General features: G+C 38.2%; 1 non-coding gene across 1 annotated transcript; it reads right to left on the bottom strand.

Annotated features, from left to right (window-relative positions):
* Positions 1-6,042: 6,042 nt before the first annotated feature.
* On the bottom strand, positions 6,043-6,145 carry LOC113253599 (U6 spliceosomal RNA). Its single transcript, XR_003315488.1, has one exon. It is a non-coding gene; the product is annotated as a U6 spliceosomal RNA (small nuclear RNA).
* Between the last annotated feature and the right edge of the window lie 3,609 nt (positions 6,146-9,754).

The raw sequence follows: 9,754 nt of genomic DNA, 5'->3' as shown, positions 1-9,754 counted from the left end.
ATCGTTCATGACTATAATATTGGAAAGATGATTGTGAATAGACTGCATTATTGCTTGAAAGGCATATTTTGGAGTTTGACTTTTATTTTTACACAGTTGGGAACCATTTTGTGCCTTTGCTTGACAGAGGAATGGTATGATGAAAATGGTACTGAAAGAAAGCCTGGATGTGCTAGAATAAGGAGAATCTGCAGGTAGTGAGCACAGTGAGACAGACTGTACTCCGGGAGAGGAATAGACAGAGTTCTTGGGATGGGGAATATGCTGTAGGTCGCTTCGACCACTTCAGGCATCAACAATTGCCTTGACTCATTTAGCAACTTGTCTATGTCAAATAATGAGAGTTACCACTTTAGAGCCTGTAGCAACCTAGCAACCACAGAACCATAACAATGTTGTTTATCATCTCCTTGTACAACCTAATGATGCATGTGTCTGTTGTTTCTTAGACTGAATTGGAAAAAAAATCTGCAATACACAGGAATATTAAATATTTCGACACAGACCAGGGTATTAGCCTCCTAAGTCTGAAAACTTGTTTTCATTACTAATTAGTTTTTGGAATTGTTGGAGAACCCATGTCCTGTCCCACTACTATATGTAGGGACTTGGTAAATTTTACAAGGCCAGGAATAAAAAAAAATAAAAAAATATATATATATATACACACACACACACACATACATACAGACATATATGCATACATATATATATAATTTCTTTATGCTCATCATAATTTATAAGCATAGGTAAATAAGATTTAATTACATTTACAGTTGCTGTGGAGATACAATGTCAGAAATGGTCAGATGGTTTTCTATCTTGGTCAGATCATAACCTTAACCATAATGTAACTCTTGCTTGCTTGGAAAATGGTTTTTCACTTTTTAATTTCATGTAAAATTTCCTGTATTTTTAACTCCCTCTCATAGATTGGGTGAGGACAAACCTGAAATATGATAAATGGTAATCTTTTATATTCCTGAGCCCTATTTTCCTCTACTGGACCTGCCAGCAATATTAATGCCTGATTAACTACATTCCAATAAGTATTCTGCGTAATCCAAATTAATTTGGTTGTAATGTTTGTTTAATTACAGCACTTAACTTAAATTTTATAGTTGGTTATTCAAAGTGCAAGCTTGTTTGATTTTAATTTAAAAAGGAGAGAGACTATTGTGCAGTTGACTTCTCTTGTAGCCATTATGATTACATAGCAAGGCAACTGGTTGATGCAATTTCCCAGAAGGTCCAGTGGCCTAACCAAAAATTCCCTGCTATGTTGCCTCTTATGACAGCTGAAGTGCTGTCATTAATCATTCATGAATTTTTGCTCTTTCCATAGTAATTCAGTATTATTTTGGCCATTGTATGTGCCCAGCTCTTTACTAGGAGCAAGCATAGAGGTATGAGGGTAGCAATGGAATACAATATGGATAAGATGGAGATCTTGACACTGAGTAGCTCATATTAAATGCGACCCATAGAAATGTAAATTTCCAATTACAGTAGAAAACAGTGAGTTGCATAATAGACTTATGTGAAGAGTTAAGTGGTAGTGTAAGGGAAGAGTCAGCTCACTTTGCCTGGGGGAGATTGGAACACTTCTCAGAGAAGGGAGGAGAGGTTTGAGAGAAGAAAATTCCCTTGCAGGACCTCATCACGTGGCAGAATCAGGTATATTCAATGAATGGCACTTGGCTCTTGGTAGAGATGAAAATCAAGGTGGGGAGTGGGGGGTGGAAGCAGGGGAGTTTTGCTAAACAGATTTGATTTCAGCTTGTGGAAGCCTTGAATAACATGCTACCATGAGTTTGCTTTTCTAGCTGAAGGAGGAGAAAGATGCCTCTAGAAAGAAAGGGAGAATCACAAGAGTGGGTTTAATTGAGGAACAAAATGCCTGAAGAAGTATAATCTAGTTCTGGTTATGAAAGTGGAGTAGGGGAGACAGCAAGGAAAGAGAAGAGGTAAAGCTGAATAGAGAGAAGGATGAATTTGAGGTTATAATAGGAAGAGATGATTATTTTTTGGTTTTATGTTCTTCAGTAACACTCTAGCAAAAGGCAAATCTCTTTGGATAAAACAGGAAGCTCTTTTCAACTAATGTCTTAGCAGAGATTCAGTTAGCAACAGCAGAAAGCAAGGCCCTTGAGAATGGTGGATGGGACAATTACTGTGGCTGAAAGGGTGATAGTGAACTGGTGCTGGGATAATGCAGGCAGATGAGAGAGGAACCTGGAAGGAAAACTTGGAGGACGTGAACGATAAAATTTATGTCTTAAAAACCTCTTTTTTAAAGAGCTCATTCTGGTTTATAAGATATAAGATTGCCTACCAACCACTCAGGAAATCTGTGTACTTGTGTGCTCATCTTTGTCAGCTTCTCTGAAGTGTGATTGGTCCATTAAGCTCCACTGGATGGTAGGAAGCCCTTCAAGATGGTCAGGCCCTGAGAGAGTTTTATATGGCCACCTTGCCTTAAATGTGATTTTTATTGATGCGGGGCCTTTAAAGGATTGCACTCTGGTTGGGAAGCCATTGCAAAAATATTTGGGCGTTTTGATGTAACTTGCATTGTTACAGAAATGTGAACAAATAGGATGCAAGAAATTCCAAGGGCCCTCTATACCTTAATGTGAATTCTCAGGACTTCAAGTAAAAGAAGAAAAATTCTCACACAGTCTGAATTGGTATCCTACTTTTGTAATTGAGGTCCTTTAAATTTTTTTTTGTTTTGTTTTTTTTGAAGTAGTTAGAACCAAGTAAGATAACGTATCTGGAAAAAAACCTTTGTAAACATCAGAGTTGTACATATATGACACATTAGTAGTAGCACCATTTTTGTTTGTGAGACACTTAAATATCACGTGCCATGTCTAACACATAAGTGCTAGAAATTGTTGCTCTCAGACTTAAAAACAAACAGAATTCATATTCCATATTTTAAAAATCAAGTTTATTTTTATTATAAAAATAATGCCTGCTTATTATAGAGAGTTTACTACATAAAAAATAGACCAAAAAAGTCATGTTTCTGTCACTCAAAGCCAACACATTCTGATGTGTTTTTCTGTAGAGATTTCCTGTGAAAAAATGTGTAATTTGTTTGTTTCACATAGTTGTGATCATACTTTATAAAATGTTGAGTTGGACTTTTTCGTTTAACATTGAAACATAAGGATAGTCTCATGTTATTTTAACCTTAAAGAGAGATCATTTTTAGCAATTTCATAGAATCCCAACCATTCGATATGTCTGCTTGAGTCTTATAAAAAATGTCAGGGTCTGTGGTTTCTGCCAATATAACTTACTTTAATGTTAGCATATTTTAATTTGTTCTTATGTTAGGATATATCTGACTTAAAAGCACAAAACTCAGAGGTAGATAATTATGGGAAAGGCATAAAAAATGAGGCTCAGTACAAATACTTTTGTTCTTGGTAGTATAGAAGAATTATCTAGATCAGCGTTCCACAAATTTTGGACAATGAGTAAACATTTTAGGCTTTGCAGGTCATAAAGCCTCTGTGTCAAAGCAGCCATAAGCTCACAAAAACAAAAGAAAGGATAAAACCATTATGATTGTTTCAATAGGTGCAGAAAAAGCATTTGGCAAAGTCCAACATCTGTTCATGATAAAAAACACTTAAGTAAGTTTAGAGGGAATATACCTCAACATAAATACATAAAAATCCACGGCTGACATTATAATCAGTATGAAAAACTGAGAGGTTTTCTCCTGAGGTCAGGGACAAGACAAGGATGTCCACTTTTGCCACTTTTATTCAACATAATACTAGAATTCCTAGACATAGCAATCAGACAAGAAAAAGGAAAAAATTCAAATTCGTAAAGAAGTAAATTTGCAGATGACACAATACTATATAGAAAACCTCAAGGACTCCACAAAAAAATACTAGAACTGACAATCAGTGAGGTCACAGAATACAAAATCAATGTACAGAGGGGCATCTGGGTGGCTCAGTCAGTTAAGCATCTGACTTCAGTTTAGGTTGTGATCTCAGGGTACTGGGATTGAGCACAGGCAGTAATTTCTCTGACATTGGCCATAACATTTTTCTAGATATGTCTCCTGAGGCAAGGGAAACAAAAGCAAAAATAAACTATTGGGACTACATCATAATAAAAAGCTTCTGCACAGAAAAGGAAACAATCAGGAAAACTAAAAGGCAATCGATAGAATGGGAGAAGATATTTGTAAATGACATGTCCTATAAAGGGTTAGTATCCTATCTATCTATCTATCTATCTATCTATCTATCTATCTATCTATCTATCTATTATCTTAACTTAATATCCAGAAAACAAATAATCCAATTTAAAAATGGGCAGAAGACATGAACAGGCATTTCTCCTAAGAAGATATTGAGATGGCTAACAGACTGTGAAAAGATGCTCAACATCACTCATCATCAGGGAAATGCAAATCAAAACCACAATGAGATATCACCTCACACCTGTCAGAATGGCTAAAATCCAAAACACGAGAAACAACAAGTATTAATGAGAATGTGGAGAAAATAGAACCCTCATGCACTGTTGGTGGGAATACCAACTAGTGCAGCCACTATAGAAGACCATATGGAGTTTCTTCAAAAACTAAAAATTGAATTACCATATTATCCAGTAATTCTGGGTATTTACACAAAGCATATAAAAACACTAATTCAAAAGAATATATGTACCCCTATGTCTGTAGCAGCATTATTTACAATAGCCAAAATATGGAAGCAGCCCAAGTGTCCATTAACTGGTGAATGATAAAGAAGGTATGGTATATACATAAAATGTAATATTACTCAAAAGAGAGGAATGAAATTTGGCCATTTACAACAACATGGGTGGATCTAGAAGGTATAATGTCAAGTGAAACAAGTCAGAGAAAGATGATTTCACTTCTGTGTGGAACTTAAGAAACAAATGAACAAAGAAAAAGACAAATAAAAAAACCAGACTTTGAACTGTAGAGAACAAACAGATGGTTACCAGTGGGGAGGTGGTAGAAGGATGGGTGAGATAGATGAAGGGGACTGAGCACACTTACCACGATGAACCCCGAGTAATGTATAGAATTCTCAAATCACTATATTGTACACCTTATACTAATATACTTGATGTTAACTACACTGGAATTAAAAGAAAAAAAATCTAAAGCAGCCGTAAACAGTATGTAAATAAATAGGCGTGACTGTGTTCCAATAAAATTTTATTTTCAAAAAGAGTCAGTGTGCTGAATTTGGTCCCTGTGAAGTAGTCTGTTGGACTCATGCTCCTGACAACAGTCCGAGTTACCTATATGTAGCACGACAGCCTTGTTTGCACTTTCCCTAGACGAGTGCATGTTATGGGGGTGTGGGGGGAGGCAGTCTCTCCCATATTATTCCATATAACAAATACTTAAATAGTCCTTTTTATATACCAGGTACAGGTTCTAATTTCTTTAAATATATTTATTCAGTGAAACTTTAATAAAACTGTGGGGTTTTTCTAATGTCAGGTTTACTCTTCTATTACATTCCTTGAAAATTCTTTCTCCCCTGTTTGAATATTCCAGTGTACTAATTTTCCCCTGGTTTTCTAAAACTAGGCTGCTGTTAAGAAGGGATAAAACAGATCATTTACATCAAATTTAGTGTTAATAATCATCAGAGAATAGTATCCCAAAACATACTTTTCCACTCAGGAGAGATTAGGAACCATCTCTTTGTCCCTAATTCTCATCTCTAAAATGGGGGACTTTGATGGATTTTACTGCTCACTGTAAATCAGAATCACCATGGGGGCTTTTGAAAATCTCTCTACTTTTTGCATATCTTTAGGGCTGGGCTTTGGATATGTATGCTTACCAAGCTGGACAGCTTCTCATCAAGTGGGCCTAGTGGTCCTTAACCTTGTTGCACGCTACAGTCCCCTGAGAAGCTTTCAGAGCTATTGATATTTCCAGTCCCACCACTAGAGATTTTTATTTCACTGGTCTGGGATGTGATCTGGGCATCAGTATTCTTTAAGGCTTCTCAGGTGATTCTGCTGTGCAGCCACTGAACTCTATGGTCATCCTTGTGCAGGGGCCACGCTAATCTCTGTATCATTTCGATTTGAGTATATGTGCTGCCAAAGCGAGCACCGCTGAGCTGTGCTCAAGGTAGTCCTCTGACTAGTGTACGCAGATGGGTTTGGATGGATGTGAAGATCTTTTTTCTTAACTTTGCTAAGAATCCATGATTTCACATTTATTAGACATGCTACAGCAGAATATGGCATTTAGGTTATGGAAAACCACAGTTATCTTAGGTCATGTTCAAGTTGTTACTTCTGGGTCACGGTATCAAACTTACCTAAATTATTTTGTGAATACTGCTCAGGGACCTTAAACTACTCTGAAAAACATTTGCAGCCTAATAGAAATCATGATTTAACTCACAACCTTCTCATAAAAAAAAAATCAACATGTAATTGGAGCATATTAAATAACTGTTTTTAGAGCAACTGAAGTAATGCCCTAAGACCATATTGAAGAGTCGAGTCTGCTGCTGTTTGTTTGAATGGAATTCAGTTAGGAGATTCGGGTTTGTGCACTTGAGGCTTTAAGATTCAATGATCAATCTATCACAAAACTAATTTATATCCTACATTGGTGTAAGAAAGACACTGTTCTCTGCTATGGAGGATAGTAAGCTGAAGAACATAAAATCCCTCTCTTTAAGTAATTTATAATCTTACTTGATGATAAAAGTTAAACATGAAGCATAAGGCAGTCCACCCCAAGCTCCAGCTGCTGGGAATTCAGAATAGCAAGGCTGATCTGTGTACAAGTGGTAATTAAGAGATGGCATAAATACAACTAATGAATCATCGAGCTTTACATCGGAAACCGGGGATGTACTGTATGGTGACTAACATAATAAAAAATCATTAATTAAAAAAAAAGAGAGATGGCATAAATAGAACAGAGCTGTCCTGTGTGGTGCGGGCCACCTTTATAACACCTGGAATGTGTGTTAAGAATGCAGATTCCTAGGACATATCCAGTCCTACTCAATCAGTCTCTCTGGGCAAGAGCCTGGGATCTGCTCTTTACACAGGATTTTCAAACCTTTCCTATGTACACAAGGCTTGAGTACTGTTGATGCAGTAGATGCAGAGTAAGCTAGGTCTTATAAGATGGGCTGGAGTTAGGCAACAGTGATGAGTAGTTCACATGTATTGGAAGCTAGACACTTTATTTTTTAATTTTTAATTTTTATTTTTTTAAAGATTTATTTGAGCGAGAGATAGCCCTAGCGGGAGGTGCAGAGAGAGAGAGAGAATGTTAAGCAGACTCTGTGCTGCGCGTGAGTCCCGATGAGGGGCTTGATCTCACGACCCTGAGATCATAACCTGAGCCAAAACCATGTCGAGTGCTTAACCGACTGCCCCACCCAGGTGCCCAGGGACACTGTTTCAAATGGTTTAAGTATATTACTTCCTTTAAACTCTCCCCGAACAAATAAAAACCATGAGTCAAGTTTTGTTAATATCCCCATTTGACATATGAGGAAACTGAGGCATGGGGAACTTGAGCAGCTTGCTTGAAGTCACACAGCTACTCAGTGGCAGAGGCAAGATCTGGGGACAGGCATTCTTAGTCCTGACCCTGTACTTCACATGACTTTTTCTCTAAGCCAGAAGGAAGGAAAAATTCATTAATTTTGACAAACTCACAGATTCATATGAACACAGGGATGAATTACATATAAACAGAATTTATAAATGAACTGGAAAGTAGTTATTGAAGTTTGTTAAGAACAGGTGAGAATTACAGTACAGTCCCAGGCACAAGAAACAGAGTTGAGCTGATCCTGGGTTGCCACTGAGGGATGAAGGAAACATTATGAAGAGGTTGTAGTTCAAGGCCCTGATCCCATGTAAGAGTTTCCCAGGAATACAGAGATTAGCAGGATTGCTGCAAAGAATCCCGAGTCTAGGGAATACTTAATAAAACTATCAATTATTGAGAGGCTGCTGCTCCCCATATGACCAGCTTTGATACATTTTACAGTGGAGTCAAGTGGATGAACCCAGACTTTTGCACCAAACCAGAACAATTTAATTATTAGCCACCCTTCTCTCTCTCATTTGAGGCTGGAATCAGGTGAATTTATGGTGCAGAAAGTGACGTTTTCTTCAGAGAAAAGAAAATCAGTATTTTGGAGGTATCTATAACTTGACCAAATATTCTTGTGGGTATTCTGGGCATCATTGTGGGAAACAGTGAGGGGCTGGTGCAGGCAGAGCAGGCGCAGTCTTGATGCTGGTGGCAGAAGCCGTACTGGGGCTTTGACAGCCGGGTGAGTCCAGCTCGCTTCCTGGCTGTGCAGCAGCCTGTAGCACCAGCCACAAAAGTAATTTCTGAACAGGCAAATGCACCAAAGGTGAGACAGAACCAATTAGCCTTGACAGTGTAGCAGACCCATTAAAACCTTTAACTCATTGGTTTTCAGGGACCCTTCTTTCTTCGTAAATATTACCATTGACCTCTCAAACCTTTCTCAACATTGAAGAAAAGAAAAACTGTTAGAAAGTCCATATGAAATATGTAGCACATCAAACAGGAATTCGATAGTTCACGTGACAGGTGGCATTGCTGCTTGCTTGAACTTGTCTGCTCCAGACTCATCAACAGGTGCTGTCTGCAGCCATATATTGTTTTAAAATGTAAGGCCACAGATGATGAGACGATTGCCTTTGAGAAGACAGTCTGTGACTCACAGTTTGCAAGAGGAGGGTGTACACCGCACCACTCAGGGCCATCCATAGGAGGAGGCCCCAGGGTGGGTCAGGTGGCAGAGGGAGCCAGGGGAAGAATGGGCAAGAACCTTCATTCTGGTCTTAGAGGGAAGGAATGGGCGAGGCAAGGTAAACTGGTTTAGGATTGAGTAAATGAATGTTTTAAGCAGGTCATAGAGCATAGAGCTTGTTCCTAGTTGCCTGATACCTGGTCCTGGGCTGTTTAGGGCAGGGGAATATTGGTTCTGCCCTGTAAGAGCTCCGTAGAGGAGGGTGAGAGTGGGCTTTGGGTTGGTTAGTTTGCATATGAAAAGTGTGTTCCTAGCAAGTGTTTACAGTAGGAATTAGCTAGGCCTGGAGGAAGCAGTCTCTCCATAATCAGGGCTCCAGATGTCAGAACATCAGAGGGGGGAAAAGATTAATACTCACATGGTGGATGCTTTATTTTAGGACCTAATACCAACAGTACAATTATTTGTTGAGAATGACTGAGTCTAATGAACATGACAGTAGAACTTGGCTTTCTGCACGGATTTGAATCAAGTTAGAGAAAAGACAGTTGTGTCCTATGAGTGACAAAGCTTGGCTGACCACCCACCATCCACATTTTTGTTTCTTCACATGCAGTAGGATTGGAAGAACCTGGATAAACTCCAGACGTCTAATTTCATCCTACTGTATGCTCCAAGTTGTCACTGCTTGAGTTTCTTGATCATAAACATTTATTTCGAGTCCTAGAGCACTGATGCAGTATGATTTTTGTGCTCAAAATGCATTTTTCTAATTTTAAAGCCCATAGAGTTATCAAGGATCTAAGGGAGCCACTTACATTTTTATTGTGATAATCAATAGTATTAGGAGAATTAAATGTCTAGACCATTTTTAAATTTCCAAATCTTCCATTGTCCCGGGACATACATTCTGAGAACATCAAGTATCTACTAACTATAGGTTTTACTACCCAGTG

This window comes from Ursus arctos, unplaced genomic scaffold, assembly GCF_023065955.2.
Source record: "Ursus arctos isolate Adak ecotype North America unplaced genomic scaffold, UrsArc2.0 scaffold_17, whole genome shotgun sequence".
In the NCBI taxonomy this organism is placed as follows: domain Eukaryota; kingdom Metazoa; phylum Chordata; class Mammalia; order Carnivora; family Ursidae; genus Ursus; species Ursus arctos.
The sequence above is the reverse complement of the archived record's forward strand: the minus strand, read 5'-3'. Positions and strand labels throughout refer to the sequence as shown.